We start from the raw sequence: 22,631 nt of genomic DNA, 5'->3' as shown, positions 1-22,631 counted from the left end.
ACACCTCACCTCTGCTGAAAACCAACTCCCTAAATTCACCAGGTGTACTTTCACCCCCAGAGCACAGGACACTCCTGCCTTCCTCGAGGGCTTCAGCCATTTACCTACTCTCCACATCTACCCATTATTATCCTCTTTCCAAAGCCTTGGCCCAAATGTCCCTCAGCTAATAATTCTAACAGTCGTCTTCCATCCCAAACCTGAGCCATCCAGAAGCACTTGGGACCGTTCAACCTGAGTTCAAATTCTTCACCCCATTTCCTATCCTCTAGGTTAGGCCTTAAGAGTGTGCCAAGTGGAAAGACTCAATGACCGAAAGCTGGAAGATCTGCCCCTGTGACCCACTTTCTCTATACCCTGCCCCACTGGCACATGGAAGGATTCATTTTAAAAAAGAAGAAAAGAAAAACAAAAACCAAGCAGCAGGACAGTTTCCAGATTTATTGAGGTAGGTGAGAGGAAAACGATACACAGCACAGAAAACTTAAACAAAACTTAGTTCTAAAAAGTTATACCGAGAGTAGGCAGGGAAACATGGGGGACACTGGGTGACCGACCCGGATGGAAGGAAACTGGCAGTCCTGGTCCACACGCTCTGTGACACCTGCTGGGAAGGGGCAGAGCCAGCTGAAGTTCCCTAACTCTGAACATAGTCCCCCAGCACTTTCCTTCTGCTTACTCGGATGGAAAAGTCCTTCCTTTCCGCGCTAAGGTAATAGGGATAAGAAGGTCTGGCGATGCGTCATGTGGCAGCAGCACTCTTCACTCTCAAATAGAGGAAAAGGTCCCATGAGGCCAGCAACTTGGAATTTCCACATTGTAGGCCGACTTAACCCCTTGGCGTGGACTCACCATGAGGAGACCCCTGCAGGGGAGCTGGGACCCAGGTCACCATCTTGATAGGGCCAGTGCCTCCATCCCCTTGGGGCTTCTTCCAACAATCTCCAGATCCAAGACAGCACCCCTAGAGTGATAAAGCCACAGAGCAGGAAATCACAAGTGTTTGGTCTCCGATGTCATCTCATCTTCCTTCAAGCTGGTATCAGTGAGAATGCCCCCAGTTAATCACACATGAGCTGCCAGGTTTTTTTCCCACACCAAACTTGGCTCAAAAAAAAAAAAAGTCAATGCTCCCAGAAAAAGAGTTAAAATGAACACTGTCTTAAAAAAAAAAAAAAAATTTCAGGGCAACAGAGCAGATGTAATTGGCAGAGAGACAGCCAGAGAGCTTGTTCCCAGGGGCTTCCCCCACTGAGGCTTGCTGCACGGCAGTAGCAGTGAAGGTCACCACCCCAGCAGCCATCCCTCCACACTGTCATTACTTGCCAGCACATCTGTCTCCCCAGGTGCTTGTGCTTACTCCAACCTCAAAGTTGTCCTTATGTGGCTCCCTTCCCTGGACTACCTTCCTAGTGCCCACTCTATCCCACTCTTTTAAAGACCTGCCCAGGTCTACCATCTCCAAAAAGTGGCTTCCCTTTGGAAATCTAATGGCAATCACTATAAGCACTTATTCATTATGCATATTCATTATGCATAATTCACCCTGGCTCCTAACAACCCTGAAGTGTCTAAACCTTGACACAGACATAGCCTGGCTCTGACAATAGGAGGCCATGCTGAGAAAGGTCAAGCTAAAAGGCCTCCTGTCACTGACCCTCACACAGCAGCCCAAAATGCCTCAGAATGCAAAGCATTGGCTAGAGAAGCAGGAGTGTGTGAAAGCGTCAGCATTTGAAAGGGACAAGTATAGACCCTCCAAACACGGGAAACTGCTTTCAATAATTCCTCTCCCTGCATTATCAACGACCAGGGCACAGATAGCCCGTGATCACTTTTGAATGCAGGTGCATAGGAGGGCAAAGAGAGATCCACGAAGAGAAGCAGGTGTCAAAGGCCTGTGGAACAGGTTGAGTCTGGGAAAACAAACCAGCCAAGCACAAGACCCCAGGAGTGGCCATTCTTTCCTGCGAAAGCTCCACAAAACCTCCCTTGTGCCAAGGGAAATCAGAGAAGTCGCTTCGGGCAAAAACACTGGGAAAATATCAGGGTTGGAAATGCTACAAATCATGTGTTCTTAAGCACCACAAAAGTCACCTCTATCACAGCTTTGTTTTTCAAATGAAGAAAATAAGTATCTGAATAGGTCACTGGCTGAGAGAGCAGCAGAAAGGGTTCAAATCCAGGGATAGGAGTATCTTATGCCTAGGTGCATCCGCTTTCCATCACATGCTTCTGCGGCCAGGGAGGGAGGACAGATACCCCAGAGAGCTCTCATTACCCAAGTGGGACTCTGGAGGCCCCAGCCTGCAGCAGCTGCTAAAGACATGTGAAGAGCCAGATGTGATCTAGGCTGCCTGGGGCTGGGGTGGTGAGCAGACCTGGGGACTCATGCATGCTACCTTCATCTCACCTCTCAGCTCCCTTACATTTTCACCCAAAGCCCCTGGGAATCCACACATGACTCTACTGGATACAAGGAACCAATACTCCATAAAATAAACTAGAGATCTTACCTCAAGGACACCAGGGTCGAGAATGTTCCTGACATGACAACTCCTGTGATGCCTCCGTACACAGTGAACTCATCTGCAACAGACAAGAAGCCAAAAATGAGCACCCGATGTCTTTGCCCACATCAGGGCATAGTAGGCATCAGGAAAGAGCTTAGCAGCAGAAAGGATTTTGGCATATCCACCTGTACCCGGGTCTCAATCTCTCTGCCTCCTACTTTTGGACTGTTTCTTATCCCCATTTTCTCCTCCAAAAAAGCAGGAATACCAGGGTCATTTTTTTTTTTATTTTTTATTTTTTTAAGAATCACATAGTTCCTGTCTCTTGGAGCCTAAGAATTCCATCACTTTTCTTTCAAGGATGTCTTCCCTTTACCTCTCCTGCCTGGGCCAGGTTGGAGGAATTTTTATAGGCTTAGGAGCAACTTCTGGGTCTTTTTGCTCAGAAAGCTCTCAGAGAGGGCTTTTCAGATACTGCTTACGGATACTAAGCAGTCTGCCAATGTTCGCTGTCATTATTTCCTGAAAAGACACAAGACTTCCTCATGAAAAGCACAGTAGTTAACTCTAAAGAGACAGAGGATGGTCTATGGCAGAGTGGCCAATGCTGATTAAAGTGTAATCAGTGATAGGCTGAAAAGAATGCCAAGGCCAGGTTTATGGGAAGTACCATGGCTGACCCACAGCAACTATGCTGGGCATCAAGGGGGAACTTAAGCAACACACGTAGCCTGATTCCCAACAGCAGGGGCAGGAAGTGAAAACCTCAACAATGACTCTAAAGCACATACAGCAGCCCCCAAGGCCTGGATTCCAATGGTGTGTGCAAAGAGAAACTGGGAAAACTCCCAGAACTGGAAGGGGAGGGTGTGGACCCCCCAAACATGGGACAACCCTTTCCACATGTCCCCCGTTTGTACTACCAATGAACAGGACATGTGCAGCGTGATCACTTCCGAATACAGGGGGCTTGCTAAAAAAGGGGGCCAATAGCAGAGGCTGCAGCAGTCAGCCCAATTGAGCAAAAAGACCCAGAAGTTGCTTCTAAGCCTGTAAAAATTCCTTCAACCTGGCCCAGGCAGGAGAGGTAAAGGGAAGACACTCCTGAAAGAAAAGTGATGGAATTCTTAGGCTCCAAGAGACAGGGACTATGTGATCCTTAAAAAAAATAAAAATAATTTAAAAAAATGACCCTGGTATTTCTGCTTTTTGGAGGAGAAAATGGGGATAAGAAACAGTCCAAAACTAGGAGGCAGAGAGACTGAGACCCAGGTACAGGTGCATATGCCAAAATCCTTTCTGCTGACAACATAAAATTTGAAGAAGGGCTCCCTGAGGGCTCTCCGAACCAAACACATAAAGAGGAACCAGGTGTGTTCTCAGAGGTCCCAGAGCGGGTAAAACTGGGGGCCAGGACAAAGCCACCTTATCTCTCCTTTATCTACATCCCAGAGTACATCACGCCCAAGGATTCTGCGTGCACCTTATGGCATGCAAAGCTCCAGATCCCCAGAGAACAGACCTCACCTTGAGAGCACCCTGGTCCAGCCACTTCCTGACAGGATGGAGACAACACTCAAGGGCCCCTCTGCACTGAGCTGCCTCCTCTGCAATAAATGAGAAGCCCTGAATGAGCAACCTAGATGTCACCTGGTCACAACATGTCCTGGCAAGCACATGCAGAGTATCTGGCACAGTAGCTAGTGGCTTCACAAATGTGGGCTATTGTTACTAATCCACAAGGCACACCACTTTCTCATGAACTGGAAAGAACTTTACAGCTCCACGTGGGACAACAGATGTGGCAGAGAGGGCTTTTCAGATCATCTTCTGTGCAAACGCTGATGAAATTGTAGAGGTTCTAGAAGCTGGATCTTAAACAGGATGTGGAACCCAGAATAGGTTTGGGAGTGTGTGGCACCAGACAGACAATGCCTGGCATAAATGGGGAGGGCAGTAGGGCAGGAGCACCTGAGGCTGCATGTGGAAAATCCTCCCCTGGTGAACTGGGCTCCATCTCATGCTAAGGGGCCTCCAATAAATAACGGCCAATAGGAAGAACAATTCCAAGAAGAGAAAACACAGAAGTGCCCTCACCTCTTCTGGCTGGCTGGCTCACAAGCAGTCTTTCCCTGATCATCCGCACGTGATGAGCCATGCCACCTTACAAGGATTCATGTCCCCTTCTTTTGGCTCCTTTTATGCATTTGATCCACAGCTTCTGAACACTGGGCACCTGCCAGGCACTGAGGCTAGGGCAAGGCAAGACTCAGACACTGACATCAAGATCTGAGCAGAGAGAAGCAAAAAGACAAGAAAACCAACAATTCCACAAAGTATGGTTAATACCCTCATCTCAAGCCACATCACACCAGGAACCCTGCACACTAAAGACCTGGACAAGAGAGAGAAGGGAGGCAGAAATGGCTTCCTGGAGGGAAGCCCTTGGTGAGAAATAACCTAATAATTGGCTCTGCAACCAGCCCATAGCTCCTTGAGACACAGGCCAAGTTTTATCCTCTTTTTTAAAAAAGCCTCACAGAAATCACCCCATGTTAACAACCTGTTATCCATCCAGGAAGGGCAAAGCTGCCCAGCCAAGGCCAGGAGCCTGAGCACTATCATCACTTCATGTAAAGGCTCCATCTCCCCTTATCAAGAGAGTCCACAGAAAGACCAACTTTTGGTAAAAATGCCTCATTTGTTCATTCCTCCCACATATATGTACTGAGTATCTACTATATGCCCAGCACTGTGGGTTCAAAAATAAAGTTAAACACAGACAAGGCCTCTGTCTTCCCAGAGCTTTTGTAGTTCCCCTACCTGAAGCAAAGTGAAGACAAGAGAATGAAGCAACCCAGAATTATACGCTAAGGAGGAGCTGAGTCAGGATCTGAACTCAGGCCACAAGCCCCCAAGTTCAAAGTGATCAGGAGCAGCAGCACTCACCCAGGAGAAGGCCTCAGCCCCTGGACACAGTGGGGGAGCATCCAGCAGTGCAGATCAGGGTCCTGCAGGAGAGGAGGGGGTGGGTGCCGGCTGGTGCGGAGCACACAAGCAAAGTCTTCCGAGAGAGAGTTGTCATCTGTCTCCAAGAGCCACAAAGTCACAAGGCCTAGGCAGGGAAAAGCACTGGGAAGCGGCTTTAGTGCAGAACAGGGCGTGGGATCCAGACTCTGGGGCCCTGGGAGCGTCCATGAATTTAAATCTCAGCCAAACGGTCTGTAAAATGGAGGTTTTACACTTTCCTTTAAAGGGTATTGAGAGGAAACGACTAAACGGTCATAAGGACACTTTATAGGCAACCGACGAGTGGCTTTAGGGATTAAATGCCGAGTGTCAGAGGTGGTGGTGGGGACAGTGAAAATCAGAAGCCCTTAAGCCTGGGGCCCACTCGTCGCCGGACGCATTTCTGGCCGTGAGCTGCCTCAAGGATACACCGCGGGGTGGGTGCGGTTGGGGATTGGACGCCCGCTGACCTGAGGGCCCTTTCTCCGACACGAACCCGAGGGGTCCGTACCCGGCAGAGGAGGCGGTCCCGCAACCAGGAATCGGGCCTGGGCTCGGAGCTGACCTCCGGCCTGATCTTCCTGCCTCCTTGGAACCTCAGTTTCTCCTCTTGTCGGGGGCAGGTGGACGCAGCACCAGCCTTGGAGGCCGCCGGGGGTACCAGTGCGGCGTGGCCCGGCAGCGATTGACCTGGGGCGCCAGGGCTGGAGACGGCGGGGTCAGAGTGGGGGACGGCGCGAGAAGGCGCAGGATGGTTCAGGGGCACTCCCTCGGTGACACAAGACCGGGATGCACCTTCCACCTGCTTAGCGTCGGCGGAAACGCACCGGGAGCACCGGCTGCAGCTAGAGTGGCGTCTCGCCGGGCTGAACGCGCGCAAGCGGTCCCTTAGTGCCTCCTAGCGTAGTGGAGCTGCAACTCTGACAACCGAGTATCCAAGCTTCCCTCCATTCTTTCATCCATCCATCCATTTATCTAGAAAACATTTATGGAACACCAGCTTCCTCACCCATTCATCCACCCACCCACCCACCCACCCATCCAAACATTCATCTTTTCATCAATCTGTCCATCTCGACTCCCATTCATCCAGAAAATTGAGCAGCTACTTCACATCACGGATAGGGCCAAGCGTTGGAAATATAACAAGGAAAAAAGATATAGTCCCTGATTTTGTGGGTCATAGTCTACAGGGGATAATAAATAAATGAGCCAGCATATATAATAATTAAAAAACATGACAAGTGCTACAAAAAAGGGGGGGCACTGATGTAAAAATCAATGAAATAACTGAGCAGAAACTAAAATGGCAGAAAATGAGCGTAACTATATCTAGAGCAACACAGGCAAAATATTTTTCATAATAAGAAAGGGGACATAGTATGGTCAGAGCAGAGAGTAAAATGTTAGAGAACAATATATTTGACTTTTTGCCCATAACATTTAAAGTTTAGTTAAAATAAACACATTTCTAGAAAATACTTAACAATATTACCTTAAAGAAAAATAGAAAATTTGAATCATTTTAAAACACTTTAAAGAATGGAATCAGTTAGCAATCTTTCCACAAAGAAAACATCATATCGAGGTGTCTTTATAGGTAAGTTCTACAAAGATTTTCAGCCATATACAGTCTCCCAGAAAATAGAAAAAGGGAACGGTTCTCAGTTCACATAATAACCATGACCCCAAAATAGACAAGTCAATTTTAAAAAAGTAATTTACAGGCCATTTTACTTGTGAATGTAGACATAAACATCTCAAATAAATATTGGCAAATTTCAGGTGGAAGCAGCCTTGGTCAATGGTGACAGGTGGATGGAGGACTCAGCTCAGATTTCTCTACCTTCAGGCTCCTCCTTCCGTTCACGGCTGTTGCAGATTCCCCACCCACCACCTTCCTTCCGTCGGTCGGGCCTGCTGGGTGAGCTCACGCAGGAAGGAGCTAGGTCTTGGCCAGGCATCCCCCAGCACCAGCAAACCACAGAGACCCTGAGGGGAGACTGTGCATGCCCAATACCTTCCAACGAACTATGAGATGAGAAACCTTCCAGATGGGTGACTCCTCCCAGAGCTACAAAAGAATGGAAGTGCCTATCCTTTGGCCGGAAAAGTAACTTTGAGAATTGAGAGCTTGAGAGTCAAAGGTTGAGTTCAGGGCTGCATTTCTCAGAAAGCCTCCCTATTTCTTGCAAACCTTTCTCTTGTTCTAATGAAACTTTGCGGGTTTCACTGTCATGGGTTTAATTATCTTCTGCCTGACCTCATGAAGCATGGGGGAAAAAATTCCCCCAAAGTGTTGCCCTTCAGTGATAGTCACAAGGATCTCTATTAGAAAGACCAATTAAGAATTATAATGGGGCTTCCTCTTCCTGTAAGTGGCTTGAGGTGACCTCTGAAAATGGTTCACTATTCACTTGACCCAGAAACTCCCACAAAATCATGCAAATCAAGAGGTTCAAATCTCCGTGTTTGCTTTAAGAACAAACTGCCCAAGCCATCAAGGGTATGCATATCTGAAAAGCCACCAAGTATCTGAAGGATGTCACTTTACAGAAGCAATGTGTGCCATTCCGTCGTTACAACTGTGGAGTTAGTAGGTGTGCCCAGGCCAAACAATGGGGCTGGACACAGGGTCGATGGCCTAAAAAGAGTGCTGAATTTTTGCTCCACATGCTTAAAAATGCAGAGTAATGCTGGACGTAAGGGTTTAGATGTAGACTATCTGATCACTGAGTACATCCAGGTGAAAAAAGTTCCTGAGATGCAGCACAGAACATCGGTCGTCGCATCGTCCATCAGCGCGTCAGTCTATCAATAAAGATCAAATCCGCGCGCGCTTCAGCCAAGCATCCCCAACATCTGCTTCTCAACCAGAGACTATGACGTGAATGGCACTTCCAGGAGTTGGGCAGTGCACGACCTACACAACCTGCAAAACCTGCCTATCCTCAGTTTTGGATGATGGATGGAGATGTGCTTCAGAGTAAACCCAGCATATCTTTCCTCACTGTATTCAAGAAACAGAGTGAATGTGAAGTCTGCACATGGAGAGAGATGTAGATGTAGGATCGGCAGTCCTGGTGGCATTCCAGACTCTGGTGTTTATTTTCTTGGAGGCCTAGCTCCACTTTTGCCCTTCTCTTGTTTGATTACATAAGCTTCCAATAATTTATTTTTTAGCACAAATTAGGTTTCGGTCACCAACACTCTTGGCTAAAAGCCAAGTCTTTTCCTTAACTTTTTCCAAATGGCCAGTTATTAAGGTAGGTAGCCCATGGAGAATCTGGCTGTTGTATGAGGCGCTGTACGCGTTTTGCTTATCCAAGTCCACTTTCTCAGCTACAACACCGGCCTACCTAACTGGGAATTCCAGAACACAGGGCGCATTGAGCCCTTAGAAGAAATGTGTTGTGGTAGGTTTTGCTCTTGGCATTCAGACAACAGCCCATTCTCAGTGGCTTGGCCTTGTCAGTGAGCCAATGTGTCTACTGATGTTAAAAACAAAACAAAACTGCAGTACATTCTCGGCAAGCATCAGAAATAATGTGTATTTCAAGTGGGTCTTTTGCAAAGAAGTGATATGTTGGGGGCCTACCCAGGCAGGAGTAGTATGGTGGTTCAGTCTGCCTTGACCATGGCAGTGACCATGGCTCTCTCAGCAGTGGACATGGGGGCTTGAGGAGGCTGTAGGGAGAGGAGGAACCACCAGCCACTTGGTGCCACTAGCCATCAAGACAGAACAGTAGCAGCAAAAAGGGGGCAGGGTGACTGCTGAGTCACTCATCCATACAGTCATTCATTCACTCAATACTTGGTAATTGAGTGCTGCCATTCCATGTGGCACTGTGCTAGTGAGTGTGCCCAATGAATGTCAACCACGGCTTGATTATGCAGAAAATTGAAAAAGGTAAAGGAAATTACTACCCAGTGATTCCCAAAACTGTTTAGTTAACATATTTTCCTCATAAAGACACTTGAAAAGCTATACCACTTTTCTAACAACTCCTGTTTTTTGTTGTTTCTTTTTTGTTTAATGACTGGGAGGTAAAGAGATGAATGAGAGAAACCCACAGTGTCTGCCTTCTTCCACAGTCTAAGAAAATAATCCACCGATATCACATATTTGTCTCATAAACACAAGCATTACTTCATATTGGGAAGTCTAGTAGTATATCACAGTTGGAGGTCAAAAGTGTGGTAAATATCACGGTTTAGAGGGAGACAGATACTATGGGTTGAATAGTGTCCCTCCAAAAGATATGTTGAAGTCCTAACACCTGGTACCTAGGAATGTGACCTTATTTGAAAATAGTCTTCGCAGATGACATTAAGATGTAAATTTAGATGAGGTCGTGTTGCAGTAGAGAGGACCCTCCATCAGTTATGACTGATGTGTCCTTATAAGTGAGGAGAAAAAACTTAAAGGAAAAGGTCGTGTGACAAAGGAGGCAGAGACTGGGGTGATGCAGCTGCAAGCCAAGGGATGCCAAGTATGGCCGGCCACCACGGGAAGCTGGAAGAAGCAAGAAAGGTTTCTACCCAGAGCTTCAGAGGGAGCATGGTCCCGCTGACATGTTGATTTCAGGCTTCTAACCTCCAGTATAATGAAAGAATCAATTTGTCATTTTAAGCCATCTAGTTTGTAGTACTCTATGGCAGCCCTAGGAAACTAATACAAAAGATGTATTTAAATGTTTTGTCTACCACATTTCAGCTATATTAGCAAGTTACTTAATCTTTCTGAACCTAGTTTTTTCTACTTTGAAATAGACAAAATATGCAAAATGGTCCAGCTGCCGTGGAAAATAGTATGGTGGTTGATCAAAAAATTAAAAATAGAATTACCGTATGATTCAACAATCCTACGTCTGGGTATATTCTTGAAAAGTTGAAAGCTGGGTTTTAAAGAGATATTTGTTCCCCCATGTTCATAGCAGCACTATTCACAATAGCCAAAAGGTGGAAGCAACTCAAGTGTCCGTCAATGGGTGAATGGATAAACGAAATGTGGTCCACACACAAATCGGAGTATTATTCAGCCTTTAAAAGGAAGAAAATTCTTATATATACTACAACATGAAAGAACCCTGATGACATTATGTGAAACAAGCCAGTTACAAAAAGACAAATACACTGTGATTTCACTTATAGGCGGTTCCAAGAGCAGACAAATTCAGAGAAAGAAAGTAGAATGGTGGTTGCTAGGGACTGAAGGAAGGGAAGCATGGGGAGTTGTTTAAAGGGTACTGGGTTTCAATTTTGCAAGATGAAAAGAATTCTGGAGATAGCTTGCACAACAGTGTAAATGTATTGGACATTGAACTGAATATTCAAAGATGGTTGAGATGGTAAGTTTTATGTGTATTTTATTACAATTAACTTTTTTTAATAGGTAAAATAATGCATTGAAAATAATATAGTGTCAAAAGTGATTTTTAAATGGTCATTGGTTTATAGTAAGCTGGTTTAATAAATGTTAGTTATCATCATCATTTTATAAAAATTAATATTCTTTCATAACTTTAAAAAATCTTCGAATTCTAAAAATAGAATATACCCTGTAAACCATCAGTCGATATCATACATAATGGTAAAATCATAGAAACAGTCTCCTATTTTTATCCTGGAAGTCCAAGATAAATAGCCAGGGATGTCTGATGTCCTTGGTCAGGAAAACCCAAAGTCTTGGAAGTGAAGAACTGATGTGGTCAGCTGGCATGGTGAAAGATAATGAGCCCAAGTCACATATTGTTGTCCTGAAATGCCCATGTATTCAGACAAGAAAGTTAACAATTCTCAAGTCACAAATGTCTCAGTTGTTTAGTTAACAAAGGAGGTCCAAAGTTGTTGTTCAGGGAAGCCTGAGTTAATTAATCATTCAGATTCATTAGTCAAGAAGGTTGTTTGAAGGGTCATCCACCATGGGTAGAAAAAAGGTCCAACGTCATTGCTGAGGTTATCAGTCTTTAGCTGGGACTATGGTTCCCCAGGTTCCAGTGCTGCCAGTTTCTGAAGGGAGAGGGCCACCCCTTCTCATGCCTGTCCCCATGGCAGAGACCTGAGCCATTTATACCTCCATCGAGTCCACATTGATCTTCTCTCTATAACCAACGGTCTTCAGCCCAGAACAATAATGAACCAGAAGCAAAACTGGTAATAGAGAGGCTGTGGGGGTCAGAGGACTCAGCTAGGAGTCCCAGGGAGAGGGAGGTACTGAGACCTAGGTGGGATCTGACTCTGATAGGAAAACCCTCTATATCATCTCAGTATGTCAGAGCAGGCAGTGCAAGCTTGGGGCTGCTAGAGACTCCAAAATAGGTCAAGACTAGGCTGTGAGGCAGCTCAAGAAGAGCCTGTCCTGCCTGAGAGGACCCAGGGGGCTGGACTGGTCAGGGCTTCCATCAGGCCTCAGTTTCAATCTGGAGGAACCCAAGTCTATTCCTTCTGAAAGATATAGTAACAGAGGAGCAGGAAGAAGCCAAGGAGGATGACGGTCAGGTACAGCAAGATCATCAGCATGGTGCTCATTCTTAGTGCAGGGACAGGGCCTGGAGCTTCTGCAGGCTTCACAGGGTCAGTTGCTGACTTCTGTCCTAGACCCTGGGTCTAGCTTAGACTCCTTGGAATAATCTATCCAGCCAGCTGTTCCTCATCCCCAAAGGAAAGCGCTCCAGGCCACAGGGATCTCTCAGCCACTGTGAGGTCACAAATTCTAGACTGATGGAGTGTTGTCCTCTTAGCTACAGCCCAATGTTTTATTAATGCGACTGGTGTTTTGAAAGCTGTAGTCCTGGTATGAAATCATAATTATTGTTTCTCGCCTGTCCCTTTAGACTTGCTATGTCCTTAGAAAAATATCAAGCAGGCCTCATAGCTTTTCTGATCATTCTTAGGTAATAAGTCTCGTAAACACTAAAAATGAGAAACATAGTTTCCATTCAATTATTTTAAATGTCTAGTCTAATGTATTAATTGCATTTTCAATGATCATTTATAAGTAGAATTTCTTTCTGCCAGCTTGGGCCAAGCATCCACTGAAAGGGGATGGGAGTCTTCTCTCTTATCCAAATTGCCAGGTTACTGCTCACTCCCCCACTTCCAATACCTCTAGGATTCTAACAGATGGACTAGAGAATAAGGTGTAGGCGGGAGACCTCTCTAGGTTGGGTGTGTATTTAATGCTGAGTCTCTCTCCTTCTGATCTCTCCTTCCCCATCCTCTACCCCACCTCTATTTCAGGGCTTTTTGTGAGTTTTTGTGAGGCCTTCTTCTGCCTGGTGCCTTTTGTCTGAACCCCTAGTAATATGAACAGGCCACTTCTTGGGGCTCTCTCACCCAGGTCTTTTCTTGGACAGGACCTCTTGGATAGCAGGCAAACATTCCTTCCACAGAGACCAAACCTTTGTCCAAGGAGTGGGTTGGGCACCATTCACTTATTACAGTATTGTGATTTATAAGAAATATGTATTTGGTCATTCAGTTGACCAACATGTATTTCTCATATATAGTCTTCCACCAAGTCTCCTTACTCACATCTTTGGAATTTCCTAAGTGTTGAGAGAGATAAAGGTGTCTTTTTTATGTAAATGAGGTGACTTTTAGAAGCACTAAGGTTGGGTGCTTTTTGCCAAGAGAATCAATCCTGATTCCAGGGTTTAAGTTGTTAATCCCACCCCAGACCTCTGACCTCTGGGAGGAGAGATGGGTTAAAGATTAAATCAATTACCAACCGGCTAATGATTTGATTTAATCAGTCATGCATATGTAAAGAAGTCTCTATAAAAACCCAAGAGGACAGGGTTCGGGGAGCTTGCTCTTAGGATGCCCCAGGTTCAAGGATAAGGGGCATGGAAGGTACATATTCTCAGCCTCTTGCTTGTTGCTTCTCTTTTGGCTCCAAAGGTCTGACCAAAACCAGATGGCCTTAGATGTGTGCTGATGAACGCAGCAGCCACGTGTGTCTACAGAGCACTGGAATGTAGTCAGTTCAACTTAGTATATGCTGTCAGTGTAAAACATGCACTGGGTTCCAAAGATTTTATGTGAAGAATAAGAATAGTAAATATCTCATAATTCATTTAAAAATATTGACTATATGCTGAAATGATATTTTGGTTATCTTGGGTTAAATAAAATACATTATTAAGGTTAAATTTATTCTTCTACCTTTTTACGCAGTTCCTAGAAAATTTTAAATTACATATGTGGTTGGCTCTATACTGGATAGAGCTACCTTACACTTTTCAAACACAGAACAATCTCTCTCTGCCTCATAAATAATCCCACAGTGTCCTCACAGTGACAGAAACTCTCGACTTTCTCAGAAATACTAAAGTATAGCAACTACCATGCCTTGACCATTTGTTCTATGCTCTACTCTTGATGTGAATTATTCATTTAATTCTCACAGCAAGGCTCTGACTCAGCCCATTTTTCAGAAAAGAAAAACTAAAGCTGAGCAGAGAAGTTAGGTCACGTAGCCAAGGTCACATGGAGAGTAAGAGCAAGAGCAGAAGGCAGGAGAGGACAGCAGGACTGTGTGGCCACAAGTGTGTGAACCTAACCCCTTTCTCCATCTTCCTCACAGCCACAGCATCCCATGGCCCCCTTCCATCACAGAGACCCCCAACATTCTCACAGTCTTAGAATCTCACCAGCTCCTCCCAGAATACAGAATGTGGTGTGGTCACATCCCTAGAGACTACCATTTCTCTCTCAGTTCATCTGTCTAGCCTGGATTTCCACAGTGTTCTTGGTGAATGCCAGGAATCCGATTGAGGGAGCCCTTTCCTTAGGCCCGGAGGTGGGCTCTTTACACTTCAGAATGTGGGCTGAATTAGTGGCAAGGTTGCCCCAGGTACAAGAGGTACACCTGGCCCAGGATGCAGGCAGTATGAGTGCTTGTGAGATTTGGGGGCCATGAGTCCCCTCCCAGGCCTGTCTCTGGTGTGATGTTAGGAACATAGGACCTCTGTCTTCTCTGTCACTATGCAAATCTGATCAAGTCCCTTTTGTTTCAAGGACTCTCCATCCTCTGATCCCATTTACCTTTAGCATGAGATTCGGCAAAGCACCTGCCTACCTCTCTCTAGGCTCATCTCCTAGTCACCCTCACGATCCAGTCTCAGGCCGTATGAAAAAATATTTTAGACTAGCAATTTCCAAATAAATACATGGGCAGAATTCATTCATTTGTTTAACAATGCCAGCCAATACTGTACTATGGATACAGTGGTCAATCGGACAGATCCCTATTGTCCAAACTAAACATAATTAACACCCAGCTCTTGCTTATAAAAGCTCCTCAAGTGGAAGAGGGATTATTTCTACAGATTAATGACAAACCAGTCACCAAGGAATACTTTCAGAACACAAGTGAGGCAATATTATTTACATAATTCCAGACTACTTTGGGAAATTATTCCAAGCCTTCCGGTCAGAATTTAAGCTCCGCTCCACCAGGGGGCGCAAAAGACCACTTGTGCGGGTTTGGGCGGTGAGATGCCGCTCTAGGCTGCAGCCCGGGTCGGAGACGCATTTCCGCCGGCGCTGAGCGGGCCGGGTAGTCTGCTTGCTGGTGTCTCTTGCGGTCTCCTGAAATCCCCAGACATTCACATCTTCCTGCAGTGTCGGCTCTGTCTCTACTGCTGTCCGGCACTGCCGATCGCGGGGCCTGTGTGAGTCCACTGCAGGGAGAGCTGGACGCGTGGTCTGTGCCACCCCCAGTGACGTGCTACTAAGGCCCGGGGGGCGCGTAGAGCCCAGGCCCGTCTCCCTATTGCAGGACTGCCCCCTCTTCCGGGTGTGGACCTTTTGGGGTTCGCGTCCTCGAGAAAGGGGCCTCAGGTCACAGGCTGGTGCGGGCGTCGGGTCGCCGTACTTACCTACTTCGTGGGGCAGCCTTGTGCCCGCTAACGGCCAGAAACCGGTCCCACGATGCTTGGGCACAAGATACCGCAGCGAGTCGTGCGGAGCCGCGTGTGTTCCCTGGCCTGACGGATGCTAGGGCCCCCTGATTTTCACTGCCCCCACCCACCTCATACTCCAGGCATTTAATCCTTAAAGCCGCTCGTCAGTTGCCTACAAAGTGTCTCTATGACCCTTCCAGGGCCCCGGAATCTGTATTCCATCCCCTGTTCTGCGCTAAAGCCGCTTCCCCGTGCGTTTCTCTGCCTAGGCCTTGTGTCTTTGTAGCTCTTGGGGACAGATGACTCTCCCTCGGAAGGCTTTGCTTGCGGGCTCTGCACCAGCCGACGCCCCCTCCTCTCCTGCAGGACCCTGATCTGTGCTGCCGGATGCGCCCCCACTGTGTCCAGGGGCTGAGGCAGTCCCCTGGGTGAGTGCTGCTGCTCCTGAGCTCCTTGAACTCGGGGCTTGTTGCCTTCCTGCCCCACCGCAGAGGGGTGGTCCTGGAGCTCCGGTGGGCTCCACGAGTTGTCTTGAAAGGCCCTGATGCAGAAGGAGGCCTGTGTTGTAGATGGGGGTGGGCTTGGGGCCCAGAAAGGCCTGAGTTCAGATCCTGACTCAGCCCCTCAGCTGTAACTCTGGGTAAGTTTCTTTATTCTCCTGTCTTTACTCTGCTTCAGGTAGAGGAATTACAAGAACTCTAAGGGGACAGAGATCTTGTCTGTGTTTTAGTTTGTTTTTGAACCCACAATGCCTGGGACATGGTAGGTGTTCAGTACATATTTGTGGGGTAAATGAAACCATTGAGGCATTTTTACCAAAAGCTGATCTTTCTGTGGACTCTCTTGATGAGGGAGGATGGAATGTATATGAAGTGATGATCGTGTTCAGGCTCCTGAGCTTGGCTGGGTAGCTTTCTACTGCCTGGGCAGATGGTGGGTTAACATGGGCTTTTCTTCCTGGCTCACCTTCTGCCCGTTTTTGTGCCTGTGTTTGAAAGTGATTGTGGGCTGCCCATGCCTGGGTTATTGATAGTGCAGGAAGAGTAATTACTGAAAGCGTTTCTCCGTGTTTGGAGGGCCCACCCCTTCTCCTTCCAAACCCTGGAGCTTTCTCAAACCTCCTACCTCCCACCACCTTTTAGGTGCCTCCTGACCTCTGGTGTCTTGTTTACTGAGTGCTTGCTCTCTGTGCTTGGCTCAGTGCTGGTTTCTGTGAAGCTTTAACAAAGAATGAGAGTGGTCCTGCCTAGGGAATGTGTGGGTTGGTTTTGGAGCCCCAGCTGTGGTCTTCTGACCCTGGTCTCCAATTTCATCTGCCTTGTGTCCTTTTCTGTCCCTGTGTTTGAAGTGATTACAGGCTGCCCTTGTCCTGGTAATGCAAGCAAAAGAAAAGTTGTAAGGTTTTCCTCAAGTTTAGAGGATCCATGTTTATTCCTTTCAAACGTGACAGCCTAAGGTGACTGGCAGTGACCCAGCATGAGGTAGACTGAGGATCAAGGGAGACAGGCTGTCAGTGCCTTTAATCCAAACCCAGATTTCCTAAGTGGCTTTCTGTTGATGAGCACGTTGGTTTTCTGGACATGTAAGTGGTGCCAAGGAGAATCATGTGCTGGCTTCTTGTCCCCTGCAGGAGTATCACATGACTGCCATTCCTTGTGCGTTAGAGCTGTCCTCAGGGAGAGCCTGGATTGTGAGATCCCAGGTAAGTGGTGTCCTGTCTGTTTGTCTTGAGCTCAAGTTCTGTGAGGCTGCGCAGCCAGAAGTGTTTCGGTGATGAGGTGTGGGGGGTGAGAGTGCAGGCGAAGGCTCCCAACTTTGTCCCCTTGGGCCAGCAGGCACAGGCCTGGGTCCTTCTCTGCTCCTGAGAGCCCCTGACGAAGGCCGCTGTGATGTCGAGAGGAAAACAGCAGTATGTTGGAATGGACAGCGGACTGCATTTTTGAGTCAAACCTGAATCATAATTGGTGACAAGCTGAGTGCTCTTCTGTGCCTGATGAGAACCCTGTCAAATGTTCAATGTTGGTACCACTTATACCCCGTCTTTCAGAACCCAAGGATTCTCACTGTATCTGCTGTTAGTTCTCCCTTCAGCTCTTGGCAGGGACTGGTAAGCAATCTCTGAAAGTGAGGTGTGGCTTCTGAAATTTAGGTTGTAAATCTGGTCATTGACCTGTCTGCTGTTCTGTTCCCAGTTCAGGCCATTTCTCAGGCTGCTGGCAATGGCCTCCCTTCTTGGCTCACTCACTGCTCTTTTCTGTACCTGCATTCGAAAGTGATTGTGGGCTACTCGTGCCCTGGTCATTGATAGTGCAGGGAGAACAATTATTGGAAGCGTTTCCCCGTGTTTGGAGGGCCCATCCTGTCCCTTCCAAACTCTGGAGCTTTCAAACACGTCTTTCCACCAGTTTGTGTTACTTCCTGGTACCTGTGGTTACTTCCTGGCGCTGTGCGTCTCATGGAGAGCCCCTTATGCTGAGCAGGACCCTGCTGGAGGGAGTTTATGTTTATGGACTGGTCATTTTCCCCCTAGGGCTCCCCTCCCCATCTCACCCCTTCCCACCTCCTCAGCCCCATCTCTCAGCGCTAATCATACCTGGAAATTGTTGATTTGCTTATCATGCCCCATGCTGTGATCTCCTTGAGGGCAGTTCCTCCATTTTGTTTCACATTGTGCCATGTACCTGACATGTGACACTGAACAAAAAAAAACCACCAAAAAACGAGGAGATGGTGATGTGGAGATGACATGTTGTAAGGTGGTAGGGCTCATCCCGCTGTGGAGTGTCAGGGGAACGATGGCCTTGAGCAAGCCAACTTGCCCGGGCTGATGCTTTCCCTCCTCCCACTGGAATGTTGTTTCTCTATTGAAAGATCTACTTATTATGGTCTACCTTTAGTCTTGGCGTGGGCAGGGCCTGTGGTCCACCGAGGGTGGTTTTCCTTCTGCCCTTAGATTAAGGGACAGGATTAGAGTAGTAATGGAGCTAGGCCAAGCTCAGTATAGTCGAGGATATATACGTAAGCAGCCCTTACACTAGATGGGGCCTTCCCACCAGCTGGTACCCTTCCTGGTTCCTGCTAGTCACTGCCAGTGAGCCATGGCCCCCTCCTTGAAACCTGGCCTCGGCATCCTTTTAACATAGTCTGGTTAGCAACATGTTGGTCACAGTCGGCACATAGGATAACACGGATGGTACTCCTGACCACGGTGATCTGCAGACCTGTTCCCAGAGTTAAGTTGTTCTTGTTCCTAAGACAGCAGCGTGGTCTTTCAGGTACTCACAGTAACAGTCTGCATTTGTGGGTGCTGTAATCTGCGAGCCTCTTTGCCAAGTGTTCTCTTCCCCTAGGGCCAGCCCTGAGTACCCGTTCATGGCTTGTCTCTTGCATATGGGTCTGTGTATGCAGAGGCACCGTGGGAAACGTCAGTCACCTTCATATCAGTCGTCATATCAGCTGGGACGCTAGACAATGGGGCCTGGAGGTAAGACTTTGGGACCATTTTCTGGAATTTTGTTATTTTGTCTCTATAAAGTCACTATGCATGTTGCCTCAGGCTTGGTTGGTCATATAAGGGGAAGGAGGGTAAAAGTGGCATTCTATGAGTTCCCAGTTGTCCCTGCTGAGGGGCAGTTTCTCACATGCTTACAGGGGAGGGCCCTGTAGAAACTTACTTGGGTAAAGGGCTCCCTGGGGCATCTCCCTCGTAAGTGCTGGAGCGTCAGCTGTGTGCCGTGATGGAAGCACGTGGATTTAGATACCAGGGACGCCGGTCCCACCTCTGAACCTGTCTAGCTCTGTGACCTAGTCTCAACCTCTGCTTCATCTGAAAAGCAAAGCTGGCATGGCATAGAAAATTTTTAAATTTTTTCTCATGGTCGTGTCATGACCACATGATCCCGATATTTACCAGCCTAAAAGCATTTCCAGTTTTTTTATGCTGGAAGTATCTTGACTCCGTGGCAAGGAGGTTTTATGGGATCTTTGCAGGACCCAACAGAAGCAGCTGGGGCTCTGTGCTTGGCTGAGCCGCTGTCCCCAGCTCAAGTCATTCCCCTTTCCCCAGGCCCCTGGCACCAGCCTCCATCTTTCCTGGCTCTCTTTCTGTCCCTTTCTGTTCCTGCATTCGAAAGTGATCGTGGGCTGCCTGTGCCCTGGTCATTGATAGTGCAGGGAGAGGAATCGCTGAAAGGAGTTTTCCCCGTGTTTGAAGGGTCCAGCTGTCCCTTCCAAACCCTGGAGCTTTCACACACTAGCTTTTCTCTCCTGCCATTCCCTCAGAGCTTGGGCCTTTGCTGGCCCCCACGTGACATGGTGACGGGGCTAACCTCCTGACTTGTGCATTTCACTTTGTCTTTTCAAGTTAAGGATCCTCTCGTCAGAAACATTTATATTAGGACCTCACACTAGAGTAAATTCAGCTAGTGCTGAAGGGCATGGATGAGGATTATAAATCGTGGGCTCTGTTTTATGAATTCGTAGGAGTGGAGGATAACCCGTAATAATAACGTTATACAAGACAGCCGTGCCTTAAATGCTCATTTGTGTGTTGTCGTTGCTCCTTTACTCTTTTTTTTTTTTCTATTTTCAAAAATTACCCTTTACTCTTTCTTGAGCACAACTCGTATTGCTTCTCTAGGAACCATCAATAACATCGAATAAATAGAGAAAGAAAAATAAAGGTGGGGGCCAGATGTAGGGGCAAAGAGGGGTTCTATCAATTCTGAACCAGTAAAAAAAGTTTTCATGTCACAAACTACCAGGAGATTGAGTATTCTTGTCGGTCACTGAGCAGGGAAGAACACACTGACCGATCACCTTTTGCTGACTTTTAATCTGTGCTTTTGTGGGTTCTCTTTTGAAAAAGAGGAATCCCAGGGGTTTATTAGAGAAGAAATTCTCAGGTCTATGGATCTTTGAAATATCTATTTGTAGACTCAACACTCCCTAGCATGTATTCTGGTTCATGTTAGAATTTTGTGTTGCAGACAGGGCACCTAGATGTGTAGTGAGCCATCACCAGAGGGCTGACCTTCTGCCTTTTGTTCTGTGTGCTGCAGACGTGTTCTGTGGGAGGCAGAAACCCGCGACAGTGCTTTCACTTCATAGACTCAGAAGATGCGACGTGGTGCCCCTGAGAGGCATATCTTGGCCAAGGTGAAATTGGAGGTGAGGGCAAGGTATCCATTTCATTGATCTCTACTTTTGGTCTGAGGGCTCCTGTTTGGTTCCCAGATCTTATTCTGTTGACATTCGGTTCTCTTGTCTTTGAGGTTGGGATCCTGTTTTGCCAGATGTTTTTGTTCCCGTCTCACGATGATGTGAATGTAGCGAGAATAATATATGTGAGCTTTCTGGTACAGACAGCCATCTAATTAACCTGAGATTTTCCTTGTCTTTCAAACCTACTTTCTGCCCCTTTTGCATCAGAGGCCCGTAGCCTAGTTCCTGGGCTTGGGCTCCTCATCCAGGCTAGATGATTTAGTGGGCAGAGGTGACCGTTTTGAAAAGATAGTTTATTGCCGTCCCAACCCCAGACCCGGTAATTCAAACCTCTGGGTGTAGAGTCCTATGGATTGAGTTGGGGCTCACTTATGTAATGTTCTCAAGCTTTGATGATGTTTCTCATTTATCCTTTAAATGGGTCTGGTGGTCTTGATCTTCAAAGATATAGGTATCTAACAAGGCTGCTGTAAGTTTATCTTCCATTTGCCTTTCTTGCCTGGGTCTTTGCAGAATAGGATGACAGCTGTTGGGGTCTTGTGACAGGCTGGGCAGATAAGTAATGACAATATGGCGTGAGAGCTGCTGAGGATGATGGTCCATCCCTTTCATCAAGATGCATTGGGACCTCAGTGTCAAAGTCCCTGACAGTGAGCACTGAGCTGTCTTCTTGTGAATTACTCTATCTGTTCAGTTGCACTGATCACGAACTGCTTGAAAGAAAATCATTTCTTATGAAACCTGGACATTTAAGATGTATTCCCTTTATTACCTTTTCTATTCTGATAATATCTAGTTTGACGTGTGCGAACCGGGAGGTTGCGCTTGGCTGGTTGGGACCCTCTCACTGATGTCACTTGCGGAGTGCTGGGGCCTGAATGCGTCTACGCTTCCTCTCCCTTCTAGGTCAGCCTTAGGTTGGAGGCTGTTGAAGGAGGTCCCAAGGCCATGAATCAGTGACCCTTGGGATGATGTGGGACCTGCGTTTGCTATTATCTCTCCCCAAGGTGAGTTAATGCCGGGGCTGGGAACCCTTAGCCAGAGGATAAGCTGGTTTGTGTTTATGGGAACTCCAAATCATTGGTTCCACTTTCCTTTCCTTTATATTCTTATGATGTTTGTGGACACCAGAGGGGCAGAGAATGGTGAGGGAGGTCCCTTGCATGAAGCATGAGCTTGTCTTCTCTGCCTGTTCAGAGCATCATGGAGGAACTCTTCACTCTGCACAAGAGATCGGAGGGAAAGCGCTGGCACTGGGGGCTTGGGGACTTCAACTGGCCCTGAGTCTTAACAGTACCCTCAGAGGGCCACGGACAGGGAAGGCCAGCCCCATGTCCCTCTGCCATGCCTGAAATGACTTTCATAACCTAGAGGTTTTCTCTTGAATTTTTAGCTGCGCATCACTTTCCTCTTCACCCACCGATTCAATGCACCTTACGAACTTGCTCTGTCTGCCTTTTAAATCAGTAACAAGCCATGTGCCAGCAAGGCTGAGCGTGGACAAAGTGGGTCACAGGCCAGATCTTGTTTTCACTCCTTGAGCCTTTCCTGTCACGCTCCTGAGGTTTGGCACATAGGCTACTGTTTAGAGTGTTTAGTTAGGATGAGGAAGTAAACAAGCGATGGTAGTTGGCTCTGATTTAGGACCCGTGAGAGTTGAGGAACAGTCAGGCCAAGGCTTAGGAAGGGTGGCTGGTGACATAGTGGACTCGAGTGAGACAGTGCTGATGTTATTGAGGAAGCTGGGGTGGCCTGGAGTTCTGGGGCCTGACTCATAAGTAAATGCTGCTGTGTGACTTACTGTCCTAGTTTGCCTGGGATTGAGGGGTTTCTCAGGTCATGGGACTGACCCCAGGCAAACTGGGATAAGTTGGTCAACTTATCTGGGATGTAAAATACCTGATGTCAACTTGAGAGGACAGGTTACTGAGTAAAGGTGAGAGCAGGGTGAACGTGGGGCAGCTGCCATTGGTGG

The 22,631-nt window shown here is 47.2% G+C and overlaps 2 long non-coding RNA genes and 5 other non-coding genes across 11 annotated transcripts in view; 4 read left to right on the top strand and 3 right to left on the bottom strand.

Annotated features, from left to right (window-relative positions):
• Positions 1-421: 421 nt before the first annotated feature.
• Positions 422-6,551, bottom strand: LOC120603653 (uncharacterized). Of its 5 annotated transcripts, none has more exons than XR_005653058.1 (7): positions 5,993-6,551; positions 5,463-5,628; positions 4,611-4,802; positions 4,041-4,120; positions 2,517-2,589; positions 853-964; positions 422-767 (listed from the first exon to the last, which is right to left on the bottom strand). It is a non-coding gene; the product is annotated as an uncharacterized LOC120603653 (long non-coding RNA). The 5 variants fall into 5 exon arrangements; XR_005653062.1 differs by having other exon boundaries at positions 422-760; XR_005653060.1 differs by having other exon boundaries at positions 6,019-6,551.
• On the bottom strand, positions 1,716-1,849 carry LOC120604255 (small nucleolar RNA SNORA71). Its single transcript, XR_005653286.1, has one exon. It is a non-coding gene; the product is annotated as a small nucleolar RNA SNORA71 (small nucleolar RNA).
• On the bottom strand, positions 3,349-3,480 carry LOC120604258 (small nucleolar RNA SNORA71). Its single transcript, XR_005653289.1, has one exon. It is a non-coding gene; the product is annotated as a small nucleolar RNA SNORA71 (small nucleolar RNA).
• An 8,487-nt stretch (positions 6,552-15,038) lies between the features above and the next one.
• Positions 15,039-22,631, top strand: part of LOC120603652 (uncharacterized) — a 14,183-nt gene continuing 6,590 nt past the window's right edge. Inside the window, exons 1-6 of the long non-coding RNA XR_005653057.1 lie at positions 15,039-15,861; positions 17,064-17,135; positions 18,784-18,917; positions 20,494-20,613; positions 20,707-20,790; positions 21,563-21,663. This is a non-coding gene — a long non-coding RNA (uncharacterized LOC120603652). The remainder of the gene's footprint in view (positions 15,862-17,063; positions 17,136-18,783; positions 18,918-20,493; positions 20,614-20,706; positions 20,791-21,562; positions 21,664-22,631) is intronic.
• LOC120604257 (small nucleolar RNA SNORA71) lies at positions 16,417-16,550 on the top strand. The gene has a single exon (XR_005653288.1). It is a non-coding gene; the product is annotated as a small nucleolar RNA SNORA71 (small nucleolar RNA).
• On the top strand, positions 17,692-17,824 carry LOC120604256 (small nucleolar RNA SNORA71). The gene has a single exon (XR_005653287.1). It is a non-coding gene; the product is annotated as a small nucleolar RNA SNORA71 (small nucleolar RNA).
• On the top strand, positions 19,552-19,685 carry LOC120604253 (small nucleolar RNA SNORA71). Its single transcript, XR_005653285.1, has one exon. It is a non-coding gene; the product is annotated as a small nucleolar RNA SNORA71 (small nucleolar RNA).

The sequence above is a fragment of the Pteropus medius genome, unplaced genomic scaffold (assembly GCF_902729225.1).
Source record: "Pteropus medius unplaced genomic scaffold, Ma_sr-lr_union100, whole genome shotgun sequence".
Taxonomy (NCBI): Eukaryota; Metazoa; Chordata; class Mammalia; order Chiroptera; family Pteropodidae; genus Pteropus; species Pteropus medius.
Note: the sequence above shows the minus strand (reverse complement) of the source record. Positions and strands in the feature narration are given on the sequence as shown.